This window comes from Rhinolophus sinicus, linkage group LG14 (assembly GCF_036562045.2).
Source record: "Rhinolophus sinicus isolate RSC01 linkage group LG14, ASM3656204v1, whole genome shotgun sequence".
Lineage (NCBI taxonomy): Eukaryota > Metazoa > Chordata > Mammalia > Chiroptera > Rhinolophidae > Rhinolophus > Rhinolophus sinicus.
Window position 1 is genome coordinate 37,539,288 of NC_133763.1, and position 27,671 is coordinate 37,566,958.

A 27,671-nucleotide genomic window follows, 5' to 3' on the forward strand; every position below is an offset into this window, starting at 1 on the left:
TATAGTAAAATAAGACTGGGACTTATATTAATTTTTGCTCCAAAAGATGCATTAAAGCTGATTGTCCAGCTAGGTCTTATTTTTGGGGAAATACAGTATATCCAGTAAAGTTATCATTTAGATATGTGGAGGAGTAAACACCTTTACTAGATATAGAGAAGCTGAGGGAATATTCCACTACAGTGCTTGCATTACAGGAAATATTGAAGGAGGTTATTCTACCTGAAAATAAAAGACAAAAGGATAGAAAACTGAGTAAAATTACTAATATTGAAATCATACCAAATATATTCTCTGACCACAGTGCTTTGAAATTGGAGATCAACTGCAAAAAGAAAGTGAGAAAAAACACAAATACATGGAGATTAAACAACATGCTGTTAAGGATTGACTGAGTCTAAAAAGAAAGAAAAGCAGAGACCAAAAGATACATAGAAACAAATGAGAAATAAAATACATTGTATCTAAATTATTGGGATGCTGTGAAAGCTGTATTAAGAGGGAAATTTGTATCATTACTGGCCTATCTCAAAAAACAAAAAAAAATCCCAAATAAACAACCTAACAGTACATCTTAAATAAATAGAAATAGAAGAAAAAATGAAACCCAAAGTCAGCAGAAGGAAGGAAATAATAAAAATTTGAGCATAATTAAATGAAACAGAACAAAAAGACAATACAAAAAATTAATGCAACAAAGAGCTGGTTCTTTGAAAAGATCAATAAAATTGACAAACCCCTGGCTAGACTCACTAAGGAAAAAATAGAAAAGACACAAATAAATAAAACTAGATTAAAGAGGAGAAGACACGACAGATACCACAGAATACAAAGGATCATTTGAGAATACCATGAATGATTATATGCCACCAAATTCAATAACCTAGAAGAATTGGACAAGTTCTTAGAAATATATAACCTTCCTAGACTGAATCACAAAGAACTGGAAAATCTAAATAGACTGATCAACAGTAAGGAAATTGAAACAGTCATCTGAAACCTTCCCAAAAGCAAACGTCCAGGACCAGACGACTTCACTAGTGAATTCTATCAAACATTCAAACATGATTTAATATCCATCGTTCTCAAACTCTTCTAAAAATTTGAAGAGGTAATTCTTCCTAATTCATTTTATGAGGCCAACATTACCCTTATACCAAAACCTGGTAAGGTTAATACAAACAAATCTACAGACAAATATCTCTGATGAATACAGACACAAAAATTCTAACCAAAATACTAGCAAATCGAATACAGCAATACTTAAAGAAATTATACATCATGTTCAAGTGGGGTTCATTCAAGGGGCCCAAGGATGGTTCAACACATGCAAATTGATCAGTGTGATACACCACATAAATAAGATAAAGGATAAAAATTATATGATTATATCAATAGATGCAGGAAAAACATTGACAAGAGACAACACCCATTTATGATTAAAACAATACAATAGGTAAAGTAGGAAAGTACCTCAATATAATAAAGACCATATACAATAAACCCTCAGCTAATATCACACTTAATGGAGAGCAACTGAAGGCTTTTCCTCTATGATTAGAAACAAGACATGATGCCCTCTATCATTACTGTTATTCAACATTGTATTGGAAGTTCTAGCCAGAGCAATTAGGCAAGAGAAAGAAATAAAAGGCATCCAAATTGGGAATGAAAAAGTTAAATTGTCATTTTTTGCAGATGACATAATTTTTTTATGTAGAAAAGCTAAAAGACTCTACCAAAAAACTGCTAGAAACAATAAACAAATACAGTAAACTTTCAGGATACAAAGTCAGTGTACAAAAATCCATTTCATTGCTATATAGTGATAATGAAATTTCAGAAAAAGAAATGAAAAAAGAATTCCTTTTGCAATTGAAACAAAAAAGAATACCTAGGAATAAACTTAACAATGGACATGAAGGACATATACACTGAAACCTATAAGACATTGTTATAAGAAATTGAAGAAGACACAAAGAAATGGAAAAATATGCTGTATTCATGGATTGGAAGAATCAACATAGTAAAAATGGCCATAAGACCCAAAGCAATATACTGATTTAATTCAATTCCCATCAAAATCCCATTGGTATTATTTTTAAAGAAATAGAACCAAAAAATCATCAGATTTGTGTGGAATCACAAAAGACCCTGAATAGCCAAAGCAATCTTAAGAAAAAAGAAGGAGGCTGGAGGTATTACACTCCCTGACTTCAATTTATACCACAAAGTGACAATAATCAAATCAGCATTGGCAGAAAAACAGACACACAGACCAATGGAATAGAATTGAGAACCCAGAAATAAACCCACTCGTATATATATGGGCAGATAATTTTTGACACAGGAGCCAAAAACATAAAATGGAGAAAAGAAAGCCTCTTCAGCAAATGGTTGTGGGAAAATTAGAAAGCCACATGCAAAAGAATGAAACTAGACTCCATTTATCACTGTATAGCAAAATTAACTCAAAATGGATCAATGACTTAACATACAACCTGAAACAATAAATTGCATAGAAGAAACCATAGGTACTAAACTTATGAACCTTGGGTTCAGAGAGGATTTTATGAATTTGACCTCAAAGCCAAGGGAAATAAAAGTAAAAATAAATGAATGGGACTCTGTCAAACGAAAAAGCTTCTGCATAGTAAAAGAAACTATCAACAAAACAGAGAGGCAACCAACCAAATGGGAGAAGATAATTTCAAACAACACGTCCAATAAGGGGCTAATATCCAAAATATATAAAGAACTCAAACAACTCAACAACAACAAAAAAATTCAATTAAAAAATGGGCAGAGGACCTGAGCAGACACTTCTTCTGTAAACACAAATGAATGGCCAGGAGATATATGAAAAAATGCTTAACTTCATTAGCTATTAGGGAAATGCAAATCAAACCACAATGAGATACCATTTCACACCCGTTAGAATGGCTGTCATCAGCAAGACAAATAATAACAAGTGCTGAAGAGGCTGTGGAGAAGAAGGAGCCCTCATACACTGCTGGTGGGAATGTAAATTGGAACTGTCACTATGGAAAACAGTATGGAGGTGCCTCAAAAAATTAAGAATATGTCTCTAATCCCAAAAATGTAAAAACATTTATCCATAAAGGTATATATGTACCCCTATGTTCATTGCAGCATTATTCATGGTGGCCAATGCATGGAGACTACCAAGTGTCCTTCGATAGATGATTGGATAAAAATGTGGTACATATACACAATGCAACACTACTCTGCTATAAGAAAAGATGAAATACTGCCATTTACCACAAAATGGATGGATCTTGAGATTGCCATGTTAGTAGAAATAAGTCAGAAAGAAAAAGTCAAGAACAATATGACAAAGTAGAACATAGGGAATATAGTGAATAATATTGTGAAAACTATGTATATTGTCAGATGGGTACTAGTTTTATCGAGGGGATGACTTCATAAATTATATAAATGCCTTACCACTATGCTGTACACCTGAAACGGATATAAAATAATATTGAATATCAACTATAATTTAAAATAAAATAGTCATGGGGATATATATATATAATACAACATAGAGAATATTGTCAATAATATTGTAATAATTTTGTGCAGTGTCAGATGAGTAATAGACTTATGGGGTTATCACTTTGTGACATTTGTAAATGTCTAATCATTATGTTATTTTGTACACCTGAAACTGAAAAAAAAAGAAAAAAAGGAACTCAAAGATGGCTTAACACTGGAAAATCATTGTAACACATAAAATAGAAAAAAAATTCACATTATATTGTATTAAATACATTAATACACATAGAAATAGAATTGAATAAAATTTAACAACCCCTCAAAATGGAAAAAAAAAGTTACTTTTAATTAGGAAAAAAGGAAGCTTTCTTAACTGGACAAAATATATCTACCGAAAAGACTGTGAAATACCAGAACAATGCATACAATTTAATGTCAAGAAGAAGAAAAAGATGCCCCCTAACACCACTTATGTTTAAGATTGTAATGGAAGTTCTAGATAGTGCATGAGAAAATAAAAGAAATGCAATATAGTATTTGGAAGTAAATAAAATGAGCCATTGCCATCTTTTACATGGAAAAATTTTAAGAAAAAACATGGATAAATTCTGCTAAATCATAAGTTAAGTTTGTAAGATATGTAATTAATATGCAGTAGCAAATTTTACAAATGTAACAAAGATATGAACTATATGAATGAAAAAAATAGCATTTATAATGGCACAAACATTATGAAATACATAAAAATAAATCTAAGAGTAGATTTTACGGAGGAAAATATAAAACTATTCAATGGTATAAAATATAGATACATACGTAAATGGGAAACTTCATCATCTTTGTGGATGGGAAGACAAAGTATTAAAATGTCAATTATTTCAATTTGATACCAAAAATCACTGTAAGGCAACAGATAAAAAAAGACAGTTTAACACAATACAGAATGGTTGACAGATACAAAACAGCTCCACACATATATTGAAAATTGTAACAAAAGGAGATGGTAACAATCAGTAAGAATGGAAGGACTGTATAATATATGGCAACTTCTCTGTTCATTAAATTTCATAGCAATCATTAATATTACGTATTATTATCCTTATATTAGACATAATAAATTGAGGTTCATAGAAGTTTAATCACTTGCTTACATAAACACAGTAAGAACTGTTAAAGAAGGGGATTAAATTAGGATCTATTTAAGCTCTTGCTATCATTATTTCAGCCCATTCTTCCTTTAGATGAAAAAATTAATGTCTTTACATTTATACTTTCATAATATGTTATATTATGGAATGATAAGTTATGGTCATTGACATTTTAAATTGACCTTTATGGTTTTTAAGTTTTTACTTACCAGAGTAAATTATGTTCTTTATATTTCAAAATTTTCACTGAAATTTATAATGCTGCTGTGCATCTTTATTATTTTCATATATTCTGTGAACCAAATTTCTCCAGAAGTGAAATGACAAGCAATATGTGGCTAGATAATCACCTTTTCCTGCACTATAGCCAGATATAGTAGGTTGGATATTACAAATGACAATATTCTGTCTCTAATACTGTGAAAATCTGTATATTTAATCTATTCTGTGGGCATGATAACACAGTAACAATGCATGTTGTAATAGCAAAGGAATTTTAAGCATATTTAAAAAGATGCTTCAATATACTAAAAGGGCCTCTAATGTTCTGAGTATCAGGAACTTTTTAGGCTCCTTACACTTTCATTATTAAATTAATAATAATCAAGGAAGAAGCTGTGATCTGAAATGATTTGGGAATCTGGTATTAAAGATAGCCAACAAATTACTGGCCTGTATTAATTGCTTTTTAAAGCACATCAGATATTCAAGTCCTTGTTGAAGAAATTTTAGTTGTAAATTTTCCTATATGTTTTTATTACAAAACATTGAAAAGTTGAAATCCTATTAGAGAAATAGACTGTATTGACTTATAGAATAACAAGTTGAAAGGATTACATCAGAATAAAGAAGTTCATCACAGGTGGTCATGAAAAATTTGACTGCTGAAACCAAAAGTTTGATTCACTAGCATTCTCAAAAGAAATATAAAGATGTAAAAATTAATTAATTAAGCTAATTGACACAATTCAATTTTTTTTCTAAAATGTGATTGGTTTTGGGTTGGTATTTTCTTAATAAATACCTGAGTAATTTTCCTGTTCTACTGACAATACAATCCTTTGTGCTAAAATAAAAAGAAGGAAGAAAGGCCTTGTTATTTTTTAAGCATAAACAAATCCTAAAGAAACATAAGGTCCTTGTTTTATATTAGTGACAGTGGTCTATGTAATCTAAATATTAAAAATTATTTCCCAGCAAACTTAGTGTAAAACATGAGTGTAAATGCCGCGGGGCTTTATTTCTGTAATTGTAAGACCAGCAGTAAAGATCACTATCACTATTCATGAAGAACACCTGCTTTTTTCACTGTCCATAAAAATCAGTACTTTGTGAATCATGGCTAGTTACCGTAGTGTTATGAGACACTACGATACAAAATGCTAAAATACATTTTTGGAAATGCATGCCTTCATTTGTTCATGCATATCTTTTCAAATGCTCTTTTCTTCCTGAGTTACAGAACATTTGGTTCCTTCTATACAACGTTTCATCATGTGGTGTTCTCATTGTGCCATTTCCAGTGAATGAATATTGAATAGCGGTCGAAAAGCTATTTTGAGGGAGTTCTAGTTTTGACCAGACAATGGGATCCCTAGAAAAATGTGTTATTACAATCTCAGAATGAATTGAAATGGAATATCTTTCACATTAGACAATCTTTCTAATGTAGTGTTACTTGTGGCTAACTGAGGTGGTGTGAGAAATGATTATAAAGCAGAAAAGTTAGAAGAGATGATAAAGACTCTTTGGCATTTTGAAGAGGTTCATTGCTTTGGGAATAAATGTAGAAATCACTTAAAAACTCCCTCTAGTAATTTTAAACTCATACTATATTTGTATTCTATGAAGGTAAACAAATTTAAATTATTTCCAATGCGATTTATGAAATGATGTATCAACTTAATGCTTATATATAAAGATATGTACAGAAAAACTTTTGATTTTTTTAAAATCCATTATAATATGATCATATGGATATATGAAAATATATTTTGCATATGAACTTTTATCTATGCTATCATTTATTACTATTATCATAGGAAAACCTATAAAACAATAAATAGGTAAGGAAACATGTTATCTATTTTTAATTATACCTGAGAAATTGTGGATTATGTTAAAGTGAAATAAGTCAGACAAAGAGAAATTGTATATGTATGATTTCACTTATATGTGGAATATAAATGACAAAAAAAAAAAAAAGCCAAAAAAAACAAAAACAAAAACAAAATAGACTTATAAATACAGAGAACAAAATGATTGTTTCCAGAGCGGAAGGGGTGGGCGGATAGGTGAAAAGGGTGAAGGGGATTAAGAAATACTAACTTCCAGTTATAAAATACATAAATCGTGGTGATGTAATGCACAGCATAGAGAATATCATCGATAATATTGTAGTGATTTTGTATGGTGTCAGATGGTTACTAGACTTATTGTGGTGATCACTTCGGAAACTATTACGAATTACTATGTTCTACACCTGAAACAAATATAATAGTATATGTCAGTTATACTTAAATTAAAAAAAAAAAAATAGATTTTTAACACATACTCCTAAAGGCAAATCCTAGAAAAAGGTGGCTTTACAGGGGCTTGTGGACTCTGCTTTGTCCTTCATGGTTTGAGTTGCTCCAAGTTAAATAAGCAGCAATTTAATATACCGGGGTCTTGCAAATACTGATTGAGAAAAAGATAACGTAATAACAATTGGAAAGCATTATAGCATCTGTATCTGCCATGGCTCCCCATTGCCCTCCCTGGTTTTGCAGTAGTCTTGAAAACCAGCCTGCCTTTCCAGTCTAGGAAGCATTCTTCGTATCTGCAGGGAGCAGAGCAGTTCCTATTATCAAAGAATAATAGTGTTTGTCTGAACAACTCAGGCAAGGCACTTGCTTTTGTTTTGCCCGGCTCAGAGCTCACTAAAAGCAGCAAAGTATGCCGGTCATTCTCTACTACCTTTAAAGAATTTTTTTAAAAATTATTAATTATATTCGTTGTTTTCTTTTCTTTCTTTCTTTTTTTTTATTTCTTGTTGGAATGGTTGATCTGACATAAACTACTTGGTCATAGTGAGAAGCCAAAGATCGCTGTTTCCCAAATGAGGAATTTAAAATGAGAACATGATATCAGGATGTGTAAAGAGCAACACCACGATGTCTAATTTGTATTTGAGTAAGTGTAAGTGAAATACCCTTTTTCTTTTATTTTTCATTAAATACATTTTTTTTTTTTTTTTAATTTACAACAAATGGATAGATCATGCACCTTCTGTTTTTTGAAGCACAGAAAATAATTGTTGAATCAGTGTAACATACTATGATCCCTTTTGGTAATTCCACCAAAAACCACTTATGTGTATGTGATAGAGGCATACGTACGTATCTTTTTAGAAAATTCTGTGTAATCACATCGCTGTTTTAATTAGCATTATAAACAAAGTTTTTCTGACCTGATAAAGTTAAAATTAGGATCATACATTTGACCAATAAATTATTTTAATCAGAGCACATGATTCATATCAGTGGAATCATGGAAGTTGTTTAAATTAGTTAAGTTGGTAAGACTAAAGGGAGAAAGATATGAGAAAGCAAGAAGAGGGACAGCAGAAGACAGAAAAAATTCCTTGCAGAAGAAATGCTGTATACTGCAAGGCAGCTATCAGCATTAACATTATTTAACATTTATTGACTTCTCTTGAAATTTAATGGTTTGCATTCATCGTATAATTTAATCTGTATGAGAAACCTAAAGGCGTCTGGATGGCTCAGTTGGTTAGAGCGGGAACTCTGAACAACAGGGTCTCCAGTTCAATTCCCACACGGGCCAGTGAGCTGCGCCCTCCACAACTAGATTGAAGGACAATGACTTGGAACTGATGGGCCCTGGAGAAACACACTGTTCCCCAATAAAAATTTAAAAGAAAAAAAAAAAGAAATTTCTTGGGTGGAGCAATCAATTCCACAATTAAAGAAAAAAAAAGAACCTAAATGTTAATGTTAATTATTAGTAGTATAGATTTATAAATGAGGAAGCAATCTCAGAAATTAACAAATAATACATGACAGAGCTACTATTCAAACACAATTCTGACTGTCTTGGCTTCAAGGCTTGCACTCTTTTATTTTGTGTGTGTGTGTGTGTGTGTTGTTGTTGTTGTTGTTTTTTTAATACTGAAATGAACCCTTAAATGCAACATTTCCCTGCAGAAGTAGCCTAAGAGTTTGCACGTAATTAATCCTAGGGAGTTTGGGAAACATGCAAAAGTCCCAATCAAGGGTACTGTGTGGGATGTTATCTCAGAAAGGTAGGGATGAACTAAGAAATTTTAAATATTATTAATTCATTTATTCTTAAGTGTTTATTGAGTATTCCTTGCTGTGTAAGGCATGTATTATTAAGCATTAAACTAAACAGCTCAGATTTAGGTACTCAAAGAGAATATTTTTCAAACTGTTAGTAAAGTCAGTAAAATTAATTTGAGGAGACATGAGAGCTTAATGATTCTTAATTCTTTTTAATGAAAAATAATATAATGGTATTATTAATGAAAATAATAGAATGGATAAATAGCATAGAATAGATGATATATAAGCTTATTTCACCTAATAAGGTCAGCGTGTGTGTGTGTGTGTGTGTGTGTGTGTGTGTAAACCTTTGTTTTTGTATATGCATATAAACTCAACATATATGCTGTACCACAATGTAAAATATATTTTACATGGTTGCTTCGCGGAAGACTGGAGAATATTTACTTAGAAACAAGAGTCTGAAAAATTTAACATTCACATACTTAATGTTACATTATAGAATATTTTGAAATTACTACCTTAGAGAGTAAGCAATTACCTGACATCATATAATTTTCCCTTCTGTAGTCTAAAAAACAAATTTAATTATATGATTTTACCTACTTTAATAAACTATCATCAAAAAAGAAATTTTAATAAATCACTCCTTATTTTGCCTTTGTTTTTATAATTACAAATAACAAGTATTTGTTACTTCTTATGGAAAAAGTCCTAATCAGCCAATTACTTCTGCTTTCAATCTCCTTCCAAGAAGCCAAGGACAAGCTATTACAGATGGAAGCTATTATAGATAAGCTATCATAGACAGTTTAAAATAAATTTGATTGTTATAATCTCTTCTAAAAAAATCCTTTTTATAAGAAGTCAATGAAAGAAAAATTTCCCTTTGTTCTAAAGCTCCAAATTTATATTATTATTTCATATGTGTGATTTGGGATATTTGGGATTTGAACAATTTCTGTCTAAAATTCTTCTGATCGAAGTTGATCTCAAGCTTGATGGCTAACATATTTATTTACAAACTGGCAGCATTTCTCTAGTGAGGTGTGAGTGTTAGGACAATAATATATTTATTGAGACCAATAGTCACATCATGAAAAATATTTATTGCATGCTGTTTATGATGCCATAAACTTATTATTCTTTTAAAGTAGGAAATAATTGTCTGCAGCAAGACTTTGATGTAATATTACTTTCATATAGGACTTACTGGCTATATTCTGTTCAGTATTTCATGACTTATAAAAATATTCAACATTTAAAAAATTCAGTCTTGAATCACAACAGAACTCATGCCATTAAAGGGAAACTTTAGCAAAATAAATTATAATACAACATAGTCACAATATTAAAAAAGTTGGATGAAAGTGGAACTGCGTGATTTATTAGTCTAAGTAGAAATTGTTGAAAATACTCTTTCCCATAAAAACACTTAGTATATTTACTAATGTTGATCTCTTATCAGAAAATAGTAATTAAATAGTCTGAAGTTTTTGTTTGTGTTTTTAAACAAATGCTCACACACACACACACACACACACACACACACACACACACACGAGAAAGGTATGACAATTAAGTTGCCAAACTTGTTGCAACGATGTACTAACCTCTTTTGATATCAGAGGGATTATTCATTGTGAATTTGTTCCAACTGGACAAACACTTAACCAAATTTACTATTTGGAAGTGCTGAAAAGGCTCCATGGAAAAGTTAGACGACCTGAACTTTTTGCCAACAATTCATGGCTCTTGCATCACGACAATGCAGCAGCTCTCAGGGCACTGTCTGTGAGGGAGTTTTAGCCAGTCAACAAATAACTGTATTGGAATACCCTCTCTACTCACCTGATCTGGCCCCCAATGACTACATTCTTTACCTGAAGATAAAGGAAGTATTGAAAGGAAGACACTTTGATGACATTCAGGACATAAAGGGTAATACAAAGAAAGCTCTGATGGCCATTCAGAAAAAGAGTTCCAAAATTGCTTTGAAGGGAGAATTAGGCACTGGCATCAGTGCAAAGCTTCCCAAAGGGAGTACTTCGAAGGTGACTGTAGTGATATTCAGCAATGAGGTATGTAGCACTTTTTCTAGGATGAGTTCCCGAACAAAATTGCACGCGCACAGGTGTCTGTGTGTGTGTGTGTGTGTGTGTGTGTATTATATATCATAATATTTAACATAACTGTCAAATTAGCAGTGGCTAAAAATGTATTATCTTAAAATAGTTCTTGAGCCTGGATTCTCTCATCTTTGGAGAAATAACGTGTGGTTTTGTGGACTGTGCATTGCACAGGCACCTAACCTAGGGAAGATGGATGGTGAGTAGTGAGAGGTGGGATGAAGCCAAGCTTCCCTTTGATAAAAAGTTGTAATTTTTTTTTAACTTGCAAAACAATATTACCTATATTCTGATAGAGGCCGTGAACAACATCTTTTCACTGGTCTATACTCTTATGCTCTTCCACCTCTGATCTTGTGCCACCTATTGCCACATTTTTTTTTTTTTTTGGACTGATAATATATGTCTGTGAGGTTGGTTTTCTGGTGTTTTTGTGATAATAAACAATTATCAATTTAAACACAAACTTTATATCCCTCAAAAATAATTCAAAATCAATCACAGATATAAGTGTAAAATTCAAAACTAGAAAACTAGAAAATAATAAAGGAGAAAACATAGATGACCTTGCATTTGGTGATTACTTTTTAGATATACTAGTGGCATGATCCATGGAAAAAACAATTAATAAGTTGGACTCATTAAAATTAAAAACACTTGCTCTGTAAAAACAATGTCAAGAGAATTAGAAGACAAGCCACAGACTGGGAGAAAATATTTGCAAAATAAATATCTGATAAAGGACAATTATCCAAAATATACAAACTCTTAAAATTCAACAATAAATAACCTGATTAAAAAATGGTGAAAGACTTTAACAGACACCTCACCAAAGAAGACATAAAGATGGAAAATAGACATATGAAAGGATGTTTCATATCATATGTCATCAGAAAGATGAAAATTAAAACGAGATACCACTACACACTTATTAGAATGGCCAGTGCAGAACACTGACACCAAATACTTACGAGGATATAGAGTAACAGGAATTTTGATTCATTGCTGTGGGAATGCAAAATGGTACAGCTACTTAGAAGGTGGTTTATTGATTTCTAACAAAACTAAACATACTTTTGTGCAATGAGTATTTGGTATTTACCTTAAGATGTTAAAAAGAAGACAGTCTAAAAAGGCTACAATCTGTATGATTCCAAGTACATGAACTCAAATTTGTGATCATGAAGATTCTATTCCTCTTAATTAAACAAACAGTATTTAATAGATCATTTAAAGAGTATCTTTAAAGAAAACAGTGATAAGCCCAGTATACTTTGCTGATGCCTCTCAATTTCCTACTTTAATTATTATAATTAGTAGTTCTTCTTTTTAAAAGCACTACAAAGCTGTAACAAGTAAACTTTAGCCATTTTATCTCTATAAAATTTGAATGATTAAAACTTATTTTGATAGTTTATCAAATTTTTGAGCATTCTGACTTTATAGAATAATATCAGTAATTTTTTTAATCTGTATGTAAGTTATAGCTACTGAAATCAGAAAGTAAGAAAATATCATTACGTGTATCACTGCACTGCTTCTCTCTGATATTTCTTTTTCTCCTCTTTACATAGGAAAGAAATAAGCAGAGGTTATATCTGGAATAAAGTTATACCAATGCATTCATTAAGTTAAGCTATTTTTTCATTCATTTTTGCACAAGATGCACAGAAATATTCTCAGATCCAAACTTACTCTTTTTCAACTTTATATCTTGTATCTTTATATTAATTAGTTTAGTATTTTTCTTTTTACAAATTGTCTATTAATATTCAGCTGACATTACTTTTCCAAAATAATTCAACTAGATATAATATTATAAACATCTTGGAACAAGTTGATGAATCTAATTTCTTTCATACAAAATATTATACTATACAAAATATATTTACATTGTCAAGTTTGAAGCTCACAATTACTCTGTATTTATCAGGACAGGAGAAAAAAATCAAACTCAAACAGATAAGATAATTTTCCAACATTCACCTTTATGTTAGTGGACAGAAATCATATTTTAAAACTCAATATTTTATCTCAATGTCAAATGTCCATTCCAAAGTATTATATTACATCATTTTTCTTTTTTTTAAGAAATTAAAGAGACTGTATAGCTGCAATGCAGAAAACATTTAGTAGCTGACCCCTTTAAAAAAGTTAGTCAACTCCTATTCTGTAGTAAATAATATGATCAAGCAAAGTCTACTACACTTCTAATTATTAAACCCAGCTTGCATAAACATACTGGAAGAAAACATTTAAAATGAAGCTATGGCTTGCAGGGGCCATGCTATGTTTTGTATGTTAAGAAGACTGAATATTGACTCAGAGATGTAACATTAGATTCTAACCTTTTTATTCCTTCTATTTTCTTGTTTGTTTTCTCAAAATTTTATAACTTGATTAATATTTCTCTATAAACTGCATTTGAGCTATACATTTTGGTATAATTGGATCCAAATTTCCTGACTTAAAATTTTGAATAAAGTTAAATTCCCCTAATGACCCAAAATATAAAAGAACCAGTGAACTTTGCTGGAATTCTTGTTCCTTAGGGAATGTACTGTTGGTATCTGCAATAGGAGTTTTTAGACACAAAGGAAAAAGCTACGACCTTATGATGAGGAATAGAATCAACCAAGCAAAATTAAAACATAAAAATATTAAATACAAATCTGCTATTAGATTATATTAGTAAGTTAGTGTTTATTTTCTTAGGTGTTATAATGGCATTTTGATTATGTGGAAAATTCTTATTTTGAGGAGATTTATGCTGAGATTTTTAGGGTAAAATATGACTATAACTTATTTTTAGATCGCTGAATAAAAACATATGTATGTGTGACTATATATGTATATATTACGAAAGTTAATATACTTTTTCAATCTCTATATATATATTTGTGCACATTGTACTATTCTTTCAACTTTTTATGTGATTAGTGTTGTTATGAATAAAAAAATTGAGAGAAAAACTTTTTGACAAGACCCAAACATTTTGGTGAAAAATTACTTTATTTTTTCAAATGTACTATTTTTTAAATAGTCTTCACCAGAGATACTATTTTTTTTCTTTCAAGAAGATAACATTCACAGCAGAGGTAGTGAAGGAAGGCTGTTTGGCATTTGCATTCATGATTCCTCAGTTGGAGCAGCTAGACATAAAATAATTAAATTTTATATAGTTCCATTGCAAGTGGCCTTTGGCCAGACTATGAATATCAAGTTGACAGAAAAATATTTTTATTTTCCATCATATATATGCTAAATTTCTGACACTTAGTAGGTCCTCACTAAATGTTTGTTGAATAGATGAAAGAAAAAACAATTTTTCCCCAGAGGCTTTTTGCCTTTATCCCTACTTGAAGTCCCTGCTTCTTTTAGACCCCACTCTAAGCCCGATCTATCTGATACACAGAACTTTGTTCGTGAAAGTTCTCACAGCTCTAGACCCCACCTAAAGTGACAGTCCTTGCAATTTATATGACTTTCACCCAAGAGAGTCATAGCATTGGGCCAAAGGTAACTGAATAGAAGAGTGCCATTCTCTATGATTGCATCATTACCTGAATTATAGACTATTCTAGTCATTCTAAATCTCTACTCTATGAAGTGAGATAAATTAGGTAGTCAATTAACATAGGATTTCCTCTAATGAGTCAGAGGGTGTGTATTCTTGGGCAAGTGTCATCATTTCTCTGAGCGTCAATTTTACTATCAGTAACATGGAATCCTATCCTGCAAGATTGTTAGGCGGATCACTGTCCACAGTGTCTGCTGTGTTAAAATATATGAAAATTACAATGTTTTAGATAAATGCATGTTATTATTAACCTTTTGCTAAAATCAGTGGGCCTTGCTTCTATTATTTTATCTATATGACCAGATTATTCTTCTAAATGTTGGCACAGCTTTCTGAAATTATGCCCAAAATGCAGGTTAGCCCTAACACTATATATATTAAATCTTTGGTTGTCTTTAATCCAGAGGATAATTTCCTGAATTTAATAATATCCAAATATATTTATCATATATGTCAGATGTTTCAGGTAATTAAATTCTAAAATTGGCATTAGGTCTATTTCATCTATAGATATATGGATTAAGAGGATTTATTTTATGTGATTCATCTCTGTAAAGATACCTTCTTGAATCAAATAGGACAATTCCTTTCAATCTCATTAATCATTGAATTCTTATAATGGTAAAATATCACCCCATTGGGTAGGTGAAGGACACATTTCATCTATCATCTCTAAGAGCACCATTAACTTTTAATAAGCAGTTACTCTTCAATTGGCTATGCTAAACAATATTGAAAATGATGGTTTTCAAACTTAGTGGAATTTTTATCCTTCATATAATTGTCCTTCCATCTGGTTATAATACCGTATAAACTAAATAACTATCCCACATATAGCAGTAACTGTTTGCTAGATCCTGTTCTGAGTCCTTCATATTATTAAGTCATTGCTTCCTCACAACATATAAGGTAGGTACCATCATTATTTCCACTTTCTGGAAAAGAAACTTAGATAAAGAAATATCAGGAAACCCATTCTAAGTCACACAGCTAAGAAATGGTATACCTGTAATTAAAACCCAGGCAGACTATCTCTAATGTTTGTGGTTATATCACTGTATTATACTGCATTTTGAGATCCCAGATATCTGAAATGCAGGACAAATGAGAATGCATAGATTAGCAATGGGAATAGATATTGCTGGCATCTCCATTGCAGTAGAGAACTCATGGCCTGCTAATCACATTGCATCGGCAAGAAGGTCCCTACAAAGCTTAGGTATTAGTTTCCTAAGCCTGTCATAAATTACCACAAACTGGTAGATTAAAATAATAGAAATGTATCATATTATAATCATATTATAATTTTGGAGGCCAGATGTCCAGAAAGTGCCAGGGAAGACTCCCTTCTTGCCTCTTACAGCTCCTGGTGTTTCGAGGCATTTCTTAACTTAAGACAGCATGATTTGAATCTCTGCCTTCATCTTCACGTGGCCTTCTTCGCTGTCTCCCATGTATCTGTGCCATCTTCCCTTTGCTTCTTTTATAAGGACACAGGACAATCTCACATTGAGATCCTTAACTTAATCACAACCAAAAAGTCCATTTCTTTTTCCAAATAAAGTCACCTTTATAAGTTCCAGAGGTCATAACTGTCTTTTTTTTTTTTTAATTTATTTTTTAAATTTATTGGGGTGACAATTGTTAGTAAAATTACATAGATTTCAGGTGTACAATTCTGTATTACATCATCTATAAATCCCATTGTGTGTTCACCACCCAGAGTCAGTTCTCCTTCCATCACCATATATTTGATCCCCCTTACCCTCATCCTCCCCCCCCCAACCCCCCTTACCCTCTGGTACATAACTGTCTTTTTAAGGCCAGCATTCAACCTACTACAGTGCATATCCCTAAATCATAGATAAATGAAAATTTGCCTTGCTTTTAAACAACTTCTGGGCACTTATTTGATAAAATATATATATAAATACTGGTTAAACCAGTTAAAATAATATTTTAGAGAAATTTTAGCTGAAAACAAAAGCTATTTAAGTCTTCATATTTCTACAAAATAGTGAAAATTACATGTTGAGATATTAAATTAACTTGTATTAAGATTGAAACAGGTGTAAGCTTAACAGGAAGCCTTCTAGAAATGAAACAATCCTGAGTGTTGTTTTCATGAAAACCTGGAAGGGAAGTGGTGATATTATATATTGCATTTTTTAACCATTTTAATTTTAAAAACATAGCCCTGCCTTCTCAGAAGCTTAACAAAGAAGATGGGCTGATAATATCCAGAAATATCTCACTAAGACTCATGTAAGAGTCCTTGAAAAATGTCAGAGTCAATACCAAACTATATCAACAAAAGCAGAAGGAACTACAGCTGTTGAAAATTTTATCCTTCCTGTATGGGATAAAGGCAGAGAAAGGAAATGCAGTTATCATAACCACAGAGAGCTAATTCTTCCCACAATAAAAAATAACTTAAAAGTACTGTGGACAAGAGAAAATAATATGCTGGGTTCCTCAGAGAGAATAGAAGTATGAAGCAAAGAGACACACTGAGCGCTCCATGTGAGATTCTCTACTCCCATAATGTGCTAATGAAAGCTGTGTCAGAACCAGTACGTGCCCTACACTTTTCCTTTTTGAACTTGTAATGATGGTGAAGGATATGCTGTAGTGCTTAATAATGACTACAAATTCTCTCTTAGGTTAGCATTGGCAACAAAGCTGCATGCCACATTAGGAAATTACCACAGGCTCAGGAGTGTCAATCCATTGTGCTAGAACATCCCAATATAAATGGAATGACACCTAGTATGCAACACAGAAAAACATCTCAAAAGAGAGATCAAAGTCAGGTCCTCAAAAAGTGGTTTATGACCGTGGACTCCAAAGGGGTTGATTTAACAAAATTTCCAGCCTTTCACTGTATCGAGAACATGGGAATAAAATAGTCCTCATTTTTTTTTCTTTTTTTTTTTTTTCAGAGAACTAACTAGGAAGCTTAAACAGAGCATGCCACTTTAAACAAGCAAAATTAAGAAGAATAGCATGACAATAATATAAATATACAAAAATAACAAAAATGACAAAAACTTACATGATTTGCCAAGATAGATGAAAAATTCAGGTTATAGGAAAATATAATCCAAACAATAAGAAGCAAAAATAATACAACACAAGTTTTTATAACAAGTGTTATATGCTATAGAAATAAATTACTAAAATCATGAAATCAATAAAAAAAGATCTCAACGCTGTAACATTTAAGCAAAATAGAGAGCTGAAAAGAGAAATTGACAAGCTAAAGAAAGAATTTGAAAATTACAAAGTAACATAACTACAGAGTTATTCTACTTTTAAGTATGATAAATATGGCTGAAACCAGAATTCAATGGAAATACTTACAATGAAGACAAAAGGAGAAGGCAAAGGGGTTAAGAGAAGATAATCAAAATGGAGGACAAAGGAAATGCAACTTAAAAGTGATTGTTATCAAAAATAGAAAACCCAAAATATGCAACAGAATTTTCTTCAGCCTTCCAGCTTCTGCCTGGTTTGATTCATGCCAAGCATCTGTGCCAGCTCATATTCCCTGTTACTGACTTTGTTCTGTTCTTGGATGAAGAGAACCAGGCAGGAGCAACAAAGATCAATAGTTGCTGGTGACATTATTGAAGTAGTTTCCTCATTCGCTCCCACAGCACTTGCTGCAGAAAGTTCACCGCACCTGCTCCTTATTTCATGCGTGCATCTTTGTTAATGAACATCAGCGTTGACTAATCTAAGCCAATGACCTCAGACTGAACATCACTGCTTTTTTAATTTCTTTCCCCACCCCTGCTTTATTGAGAGACAATTGACATACAACATTGGGTAAGCTTAAGGTGTACAATGTGTTATTTTGGTACACTGTCTGTTGTGAAATGATGACGACAATGGGGTTAGTTAACACTTTCATCACTTCACATAATTACTTGTGGGGGTGAGGAAGTGGCGGAGGGGGACAGAGTCCCAGAGAGCGGTTTCCAGGCTCTCAGCCTCACATGGAAAGGTTCTGGCTGGGGTAGTAGATGGCCATCGGCTGTGACTAGTTGGCCATCAGCTGTAACCAGTTAGCCATTAGCCACTGGTATAACTGCCAGGGCTATGCTGGGGGTTTGGTTGGTTGGTTGGTTGGTTGGTTGGTTGGTTGGTTGGTTGGCAGAGCAGCAGACTGTGGATTGCGCATCATGTGGCTCCTGCTTCCTGTGTCTCGCCTGGCTGCCAGCGGGACTATAGTGGTATGAACCCCCTATCCATGGCTCCTTTGGTGTTCCTTTCTGGCCTCACCATATCCTGCATTCTTATGCGGGGAGCAGGACCCGAGATCCCACATGTTAAGAACATTTAAGACCTACTCTCTTGGTGACTTTCAAGTATATACTACAGTATAGACACCATACTAAATATTAGATCCCAGACCTAGTCATCTTATAACTGGAGGTTTGTACCCTTTGACCAACATCTCCCCATTTTTTCCACACCACAGTGCCTGGCCACCAGCATTTTATTCTGATTCTGTTTCTGTAAGTTTGAAGAGGTTTTTTGTTTTGTTTTTTTCTTTCATTTCAGATCCCACATATATGAATAAATGAGATAATACAGTATTTTTCTTTCTTTATTTGACTCTTTATACTTAGCATCATGTCCTCAGGTCAATCCATATTGTCTAATATGGCAGGATTTCCTTCTTTTTTATGACTGAATAATATCCCATTTATATATAAAATGTGGCATGTAAGTATGTTATATTTTTATTATCCTCTCATCCAGTGACAGACATTTAGGATGTTTCCAGGTCTTCTGAATAATGCTGCAAAGCACATGGGGGTGCAAATGTATCTTTGACATAGTGATTTTATTTTCTTAATATATATACTCAGAAATGGGTTTGCTGAATCAATTGTTCCCTCTACTTTTACTTTTTTGAGGCACCTCCATACTCCACTTTTCCATAACACGTATTATTACTTATCTTTTTGAGAATAGCTATTCTAACAGGTGTGAGGTAATATCTTGTGGTTTTTGACTTGCATTTCCCTGATGATGAGTGACGTTGAGTATCTTTTCATGAGCTGTTGGTTGTTTGTATGTCTTCTTTGGAAAAATGTCTATTCAGGTCTTAGCCCATTCTAAATTAGAATTTTTTTCTATTCAGTTGTATGAATTTCTTATAATATATTTTGGATATTAACTCCTTATCTGATATATGGTTTGCAAATATTTTCTCCCATTCCATAGGTTGCTTCTTCATTCTGTTGATTGTTTCTTTAGTTGTTCAGAAGCTTCCTAGGATTTCCTGAGAATGACACACACTGACATGAGTGACTCCCACTTGGTCCCTATGGCAGCCGGCCCTCTGGCTTAGAGGAGCTGTGCATTGCATAGGGCCCTTTCAGAATCTCTGGGGACTTAGGAGTATCTCCTGCTGGGTCCCTGTGCCCTCATGAACTATGATTGGAGGGGCCTGGAGTTGAGGATAAGATTTTCAGGATCTCGGTATTTGCAGACAGGAGTGTCTCTTGCTGGAACTGTGGACGCTGAGGATTGTTGGCTGACTGGAAGACTGGCTGTGAGGAAGCTGGAGCCACATATAGGGTGCTTTAAGTATCTCTGAGGGAGCATATGGTACTATCTCTTGCAGGGTCCCTATGCCAGCAAAATTGTTTATGGACTGTGGCTGGGACAGGAGCCCAGTCACAGAGCCCTTTCAGAATCTACAATCTGATCGAGTTTGGCAAGCTCACCTCCAGGGGCTCCAAGATCATAGCCAAGAGGGCCCGGAGCCAGTCAGGAGTCAGTTCAGGGTCCACAGCCAGGACTGAGGTTCGTATGCCTATTACCCAGTGCATGGGTGAGCATGACTGCTCCTAGGTCCTTTGGCATATGCTGCTGATGACAGGACCAAGCCATATGTGGCTATAACAGAGTCCTCAGGGGAAGGGAGCAGTTTCTGAGTCTGTAGCCCAGAAGACAGACAGTGAGTCAGCTACCTGGGTGCAGTCCTATGTTCTCAAAATGTCTCTCCCCAGTCTTGGACTTCCCTGGGGTTTGACGTCTCCTACCCGGATCCCAAAGATTCTACAAAGACACTTGGGTCATTGCATGGATGCCAAATTATTGTTGCTGGAGGGAGGACATGAAGAGGGGACATCTTGTTCAGCCATGTGACTGATGTCATTCCTGCATCAGTGCTTTTTTGATCCCATCCAGTTGGATATATGTCTTCTTGATTCTAAATAGAAAACAGTCTCTCAACTAACATCTCTATCATTACTTTCCCTGTCTCACAGTTATTTGGCTGTTTTTGAGGAAGTAAATCATTCACCATGTCCAATGAGTAACATATACATGTTCAACAAAAGGCTATGAAATAGATTATTTAAGGTTCATTAGTATTCTGGCCCTGGGAAAAAAATTAGGAATAACATTGTGTCTACACCAAAGTTATTTAAAGGAACTTGAAGGTTAATTGTTAATATTTTTCTAGCAAATTAAAAATTCCTTCAGAAAGACACTGAATTCTGGAATTTCAGTTAAACCTATGTATAGATATGTGAAAAAATCAGATCTGTTTGTCTGACGGAGCAGGAAGGTGTTTTGGTTAGCTATTGTTTCTCTGTAAGCATATCTCTATGTGAATCTGTGTCACACAGATCTTTTTATTACAATATAACCTCCACATTGCTATGTTTTTAAATAAAAATCCAATATAACAATACTATTCTACTTAGCAAACATAAGTGATTACTCTTTGCATGAAAGAGCATTCCCCTAATATATTTTTCAAAGTATATCAAACATTTAAACACTCTTTAATCAAATGAAAATCTCTCTCTCTCAATTTGGGATATAAAACACATAAAACCCTTTCCAGTCAATAACACAGACCTTCAACATTTCAAGTGTTTTTCATAGAACTCAACCATTAATTTAATGGTTAACCCTAGCATTTGCCAAATGCTTATTTGAGTTAATTTGATATCTGGGAGAGATTATGACAGACTCCTGCCTTTGTTTGGGCTGCTATAACAAAATACCACAGACTGAGTAGCTCACAAACAACTGAAATTTATTTCTCACAGTTCTGGAGTCCAGAAAGCCTGAGATTAAGGCCCCAGCATGGTCACATTCTGGTGAGGGCTCTTCCTGGTTCACAGCCTTCGCCTTCTCTCCTCACATGGTAGAAAGGGACTCTGTGGGGTCTCTTTTGTAAGAGCACTAATCCCATTCAAGAGGGCTCTGCCCTCAAAACCTAAGCATCTCTCTATAGCACACTTCCTAATTTAATCACCGTGGGCATTAGGATTTCAAAATCTGAATTTTGGGAGGAGACAGAATATTCAGATAACCTCAAAATATTAAGTAGTTATTATTCCGGATTATTGGATCTCTTTGTTAAGAGAAAATGTATGTAGAATTTATAAAAGACCAAAACCCTCCAAATTTCCAGTCTTTGCCTCATAGATAATTAGCTGAGTTGCTTGTCTCCACTGATAAATGGAAACAAATTGCTTGTTAATCCAATTATGCTTTTCTCCTTCCTTCAATTTCCTGGATTTAAGTTGGCACACAGGCCCTCCTGACAATAGGCTGGCCTCTGGAGAAAAAGTTCTCTGATCTGCTATCCACTTACTCTACTCTTTCATTCCTGTTCCCCACACCCATTTCTTTCTAATCTTGTTTAGTCCTCTCTATAAAAGAAAAATAATCTTGTGTCTAACTCTTCAGAGACTTGCAGCTCTTACGGTTATAGTTTTGCTCCTACTGCAAAGAGTCCCTTTTCTCCTTTGCGATTATCCTTTTGAATAAAGTCTCTACTTACTAAGTCTAGATTTTTTTTTTGTTTGACAAATGTTTCTGGGTAAATATTACTTATAAAAATCCTGAGTCACCAAATTTCCATTATTAAAATACTTAAGGTTAACTTCTTAAATTTAATGCCATTCAAAATGTCTACATGAATAAATTTCTGTGTTTTTATAATTTTCAGACAATGTAACACAAACTAGATAAACTGTTTTGTTTCCATTATATATCAAGAAATCAAAGCAAAATATTCAACAATTATACCAATAAATGCCTTTCAAGCATATGTAGCTCTGCTTTTTTTACTGCTTTTATATTTTGTCATTTTTTTCCTTTCATAAATAATAAACCTTTTTGTAAAATTTTATAGAATGTGGGAATCTACAAACTGCAAGAGGAAGAAAATCTCAATATTGAGAATGTTATAGTTAATTTAATTGATTTGTCTTAGCCTGTATGTGCATGTTATAATATGTACATTGCCAAAATGTTGGAAACAATTATGGGTCTGCTTTAAAACATGGTTGAACACTCTATGAATGATTAGCAATTGATTTAATCATTTCAGTGGCTGCTTTGCATAGTAGTAATTTTGAGATGAGTTATTGCTCTGTTAAAATAACTGGAGGAGGAGTTCCGGTCAAAATGACAGAGTAGGTAAACACTGCGTTTGTATCCTCCCATGACACATCAAAATTACAATGAAATTATAGACCAAACAATCTGGAGAACCATCTGAAGACTAGTTGAACAGAAGTCCTATAACTAAGGATATAAAGAAAAAACCACATCTAGACTGATATGCGGGACAGAGAATGAAACAGGCTGGCCTCTGACCCACATGTGGTGATAAAGAATTGGAAGGATAGCTCGGCTGCAGTGGTCCTCCTGAAAAGCAAGGGGTTCTAGCCCCACATTAGACTCCTGAGCCTGGAGCACCAGTGCTGGGAAGAAGAGCTCCCACGACATCTGGCTGTGAAAATCAGCAAGGATTCCATTCATCCAGGTGAAATGGAAGGCGGCTAGAAACCCAATCATCCTTTGAAAGGGCACTTGCACAGATTGTCTCACTCCTAAGCACTCACCCTGGGCTCTGATGGAGGGGCTGTGGCTCACGAGGCACCAGATACCTACAAGGAGAGACTGAATTATGTGGCTTCAGATTGAGGGCTGGAAGGACAGCTGCCATTGTCCCTGTGTTGAGCCCTCCTTGTGGGCAGATACCATGTTTCCTGTGCTGAGCTATCCCCCCACATGTTTAAATCTGAATCTACATTTCCTGATGAGCACTACTCACCCTATCCTGGTGACTCCCTGAGACGCTGCCTCACCCAACTTACCTATATGCTGAAGCTCTTTCAGTGGCTGTACAGGAAGTTGGCAGGTGGTGGCAGGGCAGAGGGTGCCCTATACCTTTTGCTGAGCTGCTCCAGACTGGTGGCAGCTGACCTTAGTTCTCAGTGTGGCCTCTCTCACATGCCTCCAAGTCCAGTACAGTCAGCAACCAACCATAGATTGCTTTGGAGCTTCTACCAGGTAGCCTCAGGCCAATCACAGGCAGTGGCTGACCTGGACCTGCACAGGAGCCTCTTCCAAGAGGACCCAGAACTAACATACCTGGTGGCCAGCTATAGATCACAACAGACCATGACCCATGTGCTGTCTACAAGAGACTGACTTTAAATTGAAAGACATGCACAAACTGAAAGTAAAGGGATAGAAAAGTATATTTCATGAAAATGGAAACAAAGAAATTTAAAAAACTTTGGTAGTGATACTTATACCAGACAAAAACTTCCAAATCTGTAATAAGACAAAGAAGCACCCAGTAATCCCACTTCTGGGTATTTATCCTAAGAAACCCAAAACACTATTTTGAAGGGACATGTGCAACGATATGTTCATTGCAGCATTATTTGCAAGAGCCAAGATATGGAAGAAACCTGTGTGTCCATCAATGGATGAATGGATAAAGCAGAAGTGGTACATATATACAATGAAATGTTACTCAGCCATAAAAAGAATGAAATACTGCCATCTGCCAACAACATGGAAGGACCTAGTGGATATTGTGCTGAGTAGAATAAGTCAGACAGAGAAAGACAAATGCCACATGATCTCACTTATATGTGAAATCTAAAGAGCAAAATACACAAACAAAACAAACTCAAAGATACAGAGAGCATTTCAATGGTTGCCAGGTGGGAGGGACATTGGTGGGTAGGTGGAAATGGGGAGGGTATTAAGAAGTACAAATTGGTAGTGACAGAAGAGTCATGGGGATATAAAGTATAGCATAAGTAATATAGTCAATAATATTATAATAAGTATGTATGTTGTCTGGTACTAGATTATTTGGGGAGATCACTTCATAAGTTATATAAATATCTAATATTATATTGTATACCTGAAACTAATATTGTATGTCAATCTGATTGAAAAATTAAAAATAATTTTTTAAAACTCCCCAAAATAAAAAGCCTTGGACTGAAAGGGGAGAGGATTGAGAAATACAAATTTGTAGTTACAAAATAGTCATGGGGATGTAAAGTATCGTATAAGGAATATAGTCAATAATATCATAATAGCTATGTATGGTGCCAGGTGGGTACTAGACTTATTGGGGGATCACTTTATAAATATTATATAAATCTAACCACTCTGCTGTACACCAGAAACTAATATGAAATGATATTAAGTATCCAAAAAAACAATTTTTAAATAAAAAAATAGCCAAATAAAAAATAAAATGACTGGGGGAAAGTGCATTGATTGGGAAAGCAGTTGACATTGCTCCTTCTAAAACCAAACTTATTTTTAAAACATTTTTAATAAACATATAACTATATGGAAACTAGCAAAAATGTAAATTATATTGTATTATGTTCTCAACTTGAGGCAACTACAAGCACATTTATTTGACATCATTTTGGGAATCCACTTTACATGTGTCTGATAAAATATAATATGGTTTTGTCAATGCCATTCTCCCATGAATAATTATTTAATCAGTGAGGATGGTTGTAATGGACTGAGGGATCCAATGGGGGAAAGAGGAGCTTATGACTAGACCATGCTTATTACGACCAGATACCATAACTCTGCTGAGGTAGCATACTAAGGAGCTGTTCAGTGTCCTGAACTCCACAGGTCTGTCCATTTCATTTCCCAAACCTCCTTCCCAAAGTCCCAGTTCAAAGACTGAGGGTTCCTAATTATTTGGAACCAAATAATTATTAGGAACCAAATAATAACCAAAACACAAAACTCGTGATTCTTTTACTTCATGACAAAAAAGAAAGTCAGGTACATACTCTAGGACATTGGCTATAATTTTGGGGGGATCCCAATGATTTTTGTTCACAGTAAATGTTCACTTTTTTCTAACAATTAAAAGCCTTTCTTAGAGCCGAGTGGGCCATGACCGTACCCTCCCCACTATGCCCCAGAGCCCGGGGGCTTTGCACCAGTCCAGACAGCAGAGACCCGTGGAGAGGCGGCAGCAGCGGCCTTGGCAAGCTGTCTTTCACCAGAGTGGTATATATCTAACATCCTGGAGTCCACCATAAATGGACAGTTGAACCTAAGTTGGAAGATAATTATCAAAGCTCAACTTGGGGAGGATATTCAACAAATACCCATTCACAATGAAGATATTACTTATGAATTAGTGCTAATGATGCAATGAGTTTTCAGAGGAAAACTTCTGAGTAATGAAGTTACAATAAAGTATAAAGATGCAGATGGAAACCTTTAACAATTTTTGATAGTTCTGACCTTTCCTTTGCAATTCAGTGCAGTAGGATACTGAAACTGACATTATTTGTTAATGGCCAACCAAGACCCCTTTAATCAAGTCAGGTGTACTATCTTCATGGAGAATTGATAAAACTTCAAAATAAAGTGAGTCGCTTACTGGGTAGTTTGGAACCACCTGGAGAACCTGGAGCTTCCACCAATATTCCTGAACTGTGGATGGCAGGGAAGAAAAGCCTGCTGCTTCTGATTCTTCCGGAAAACCATAAACTTGGGTGATGGCAGCAAGTACGTCAGCTTTTGATCCTTTAAAAAACCAAGATGAAATCAATAAAAATGCCATGTCAGCATTTGGCTTAACAGATGGTCAGGTTTCAGGGCCCTCCAGTGTTCCTGCAGAAGATCATTCAGGATCGCCCGACAGCATCGCTCCCTGCTCCTCTGAACTGCACAGGTCTGTCCACAGAGCTGCTCCTCTGCAGCTCACCCACCAGGAGTTCAGCCACAATAGCCACCATATGCAGGAGCTCAGACACAAGCTGGTCAGATGTCTCAACACGACATATCTACCCATGACAGGCTGGTTGTGGTGCTCAGCAGCGCAGCGGTATGCTATTCAGTCTTCAGCAGGCTATGGTCAGCTGACTGGACCCCAGCAACCTCAGCAGTTCCAGGTAGGGCAATGGCCCGCAGCCAACTTCCCAGGCACCAGCGCCTCCCTTTTCTGCTCAGCCTCAACAACTGCCCCCTCGACCACCACAGCAGTACCAGGCAAGTGCTTATGCTCCACGTACTTACGCTACCCCAACTTCTCAGCCTGCTGGTTATTCTGTGGCCCCGTCTCACACCTGAGTTGGCTCCAAACCAACCCGGGACCTATCAGCCAAGACCAGTTTTACTTCCTGGAAGTACCCTGACCCCTCCTCCAAGTGAGCCTAACTCATATACACGTAACTGCCCTCCCTTTGGTCAGGGCTATATCCAGCCTGGGCCTGGTTATCCATAAAGAGGCTCAGGTACCCTCAAGAATGTAGCTGCTAGCTCTTCGCCTCCCAAAAGACTCCAGTACTACTATTTTATTTTAATTTGTATTTGAAGTTCAGAAATTTAAAAAGCAGAGCCTTTTTTATGATATCATTGGCTGTTAATTAAAAGTATAATTTGCTAGAACACCTAGAACCAAATGAAAGTCTTTTTCCTCCCTTGCTGAAAAGTATAGCAGCTTTCTAGTAATTTTGGAACACTACTCTTATGTGTGTGTAAAGTGATTGACTTTCTAGTCTGTCTTGTTCTGAGAATATTAAAATGCTAGGTTGAAATTTAGCTGTCTTACTTTGCTTTTTACTATTAACCGGATGTAGTAAAAGTAGATCCCTTTGAGAAGATTACTAGATATTATGTATAAAATGTAATGTTGATAGATTAA

General features: G+C 34.6%; 1 pseudogene; it reads left to right on the forward strand.

Moving 5' to 3' along the window:
* Positions 1-20,305: 20,305 nt before the first annotated feature.
* LOC109459338 (protein TFG) lies at positions 20,306-27,251 on the forward strand (annotated as a pseudogene).
* The last annotated feature ends 420 nt before the right edge of the window (positions 27,252-27,671 follow it).